A 2,653-nucleotide genomic window follows, 5' to 3' on the forward strand; every position below is an offset into this window, starting at 1 on the left:
ACATGCTTCCAACTCCGTTCTAATATCCAAATTAACGAAGGCAATCCTACTAACATCTGATGTTCAGCCTCCACCTGCTGACATAATAGACATCAAGCTACAAAATCTGCGATGTCTTTCTTCATATCGTTCCACCAATAAGAATACTCTAATAATAATTACTATTTAATTTTATGGTATTTTACAGTAGGGGAATAACATTTGTACCCTTTCTGAGACCGTGGGTACCCAAGGAACACACACTTATGAGACCGGGGAGAGAGTTTATCAATGCTGGGATCAAGAGCATGAGCAAAACATATAGAACCAAAGACCCGAGGTGGTAGAGGATGAAGGGACTGATGCGGATAAAGTACCTCATGAGGTATTTTACCCTAGAGAGTGGTTGAAGGCATGCGATTGATGAGATAACACGCAGTAAGTACGACATCACCCCAAAACTGATGAGGGACATGAGAATGGAGAAGAAGAGTCCGAGTGGTCTCAAGGAGATGATGATTCTTGCGTTCTGCAACCCCATTCTCTTGAGGGGTATGAGGGAAAGACGTGCGATGCAACACACCATGAGATGTCAAGAAGCTACGAAACTGAGTAGACAAATACTAGCGTGCATTATCACTTTGCAAAGTTCGAAGGGAAGTACCAAATTGAGTTTTTATTTCAAGGAAGAAGGATTCAAAAATAGAAAATAATTCTGAACGATCCTTCATCAGATATAACCATGTACAACGGGAAAAATCGTCTATAAAAGTAACAAAATACCTTGACCCCATTGTAGAAGAAACACGACTCGGACCCCAAACATCAGAATGAACCAAAGCAAAAGGAGACATAGCCCGACTCTCAATGCGAGGAGAAAAAGAACTACGAACATGCTTACCTAATTGACACGACTCACAAGATAAAGACTCTAAGTGAGAAAGATTAGGATGTAACTGTTTCAATTTATGAAGACCTGGATGCCCCAACTGAGCATGAATAAGTAGTGGAGATGCCGCCGCCAAACCAACAAAAGAGGGTTGTTGAAGCAGATATAGGCCATGGGATTCACATCCGAAGCCAATCATCCTCCCCGTACTCCGGTCCTGTAAGGAGACAGATGTGTTAGTAAAAGAAATGACACAATCAAGAGATTGAGTAAGTTGACTTATTGACAATAAATTAAATGGAGCACCGAGAACATAAAGAACATTATGAATGGAAAGAGATGAAGAAGGATGAACAATACCAATACCCTGGGATTGAGTTTGAGAACCATTGGCCATGGTAACCATTGGTAAAGTACTAGAAGTAGTGAGAGAGGAAAATAGGGATTTATTACCACTGATATGATCGGTGGCCCCAGAATCAAGAACCCAAGGACCCGAAGAACGAGATATGCCAGCAAAGGAAGTACCAGCGTGTGCAATGGTAGCAGTGGAACCAGAAGCCTGACGATCCTCAAACCATTTCAGAAAGTCAGTATAGGAAGGTGTTGGAGTCGAATCAGGTGGTAACTATGAAGTGGAAGCTGAAGAAGCAACAGAACTCTGAATGATCTGAGCAGCACGAGGAGGACGACCATGTAGACTCCAGCACTTATCAATCGTGTGTCTCGGTTTGTGGCAATGATCACACCAAGGGCGTCCTTTGCCACCCTTGCGAGGTGGAGGTCCTTTGTGTCGAGAGACCAACGCTGACGAGTCGGCAGGTATCGTCAAGACTTTGGCCGGGACACGGAGAAGAGTCACCCAGGTATTGTCCATGGTAGCTTCTGTGGGGCTACCCAGGATCTGATCACGAACATGAGAATAATCTGTGGGCAGACCATATAAAGCCAGAGACATAAAAAATTTCTTCCGATTTTCAAGCTCTTCAGCAAGATTGGCCGCAGGTGGGAGCAGTTCATTGAAATCACAAAGAAGACTAGAGACTGAACCCAGATAAGTTGACATTGAATCCTTAATCTGATGAGCGCTGAGGATGGTCATGAGATCTTCACAAACTTGATAGAGTCGCCGAGAGGTGTTTGTAAAGAGTTGTTGAGCCTGTGTCCAAACAGCTTTACAAGTTTTGTGAGTATAGAAGACATCCCTAAGAGATGGATGGATGGTGGCTCGGATAATACAACACAACTGAGCGTCAACCTTCTTCCACAGAGGACGATCGGCGTCTTGAACATCTTCTTCAGTTTGAGTGAGATGTGTTTCATACCCCTGTCCAACAAGCCAAAGTTCAATGTGAGATACCCAGGAGATATAATTTTTACCATCCAACTGCTCGGAAGAAAGGGGTGCAGTAATATGATTGGTAAAGATTGAAATATCTGGCTTTGGGGCGCCAGATGTAGCCATGAATAGATAAACTGAGCTTGCTTCTGCTGAAAGAGATTGCTTCTTCTGGCGTCGGGCTTGTTGGCTGCTGGTGACAGAGCAGGGGCAGAGGTGAAGGTTCTTCTATTCATTCCCCAACGAGTGGATCTGAAGGCACGAAAGGAGGACCTGGGCACAGGGGTTCGTGCTCCTCTCTCGTGAGGGATCAGAACGCAGAGACGGGGGTTCGTGCTCCTCTCCCGCGAGGGATCAAAACGCGAGTGGATCTGAAGGTACGAAAGGAGGACCTGGGCACAGGGGTTCATGCACAGGGGTTTGTGCTAAATCCATGGTCGTGAGCC

This window comes from Zingiber officinale, chromosome 5A (assembly GCF_018446385.1).
Source record: "Zingiber officinale cultivar Zhangliang chromosome 5A, Zo_v1.1, whole genome shotgun sequence".
Lineage (NCBI taxonomy): Eukaryota > Viridiplantae > Streptophyta > Magnoliopsida > Zingiberales > Zingiberaceae > Zingiber > Zingiber officinale.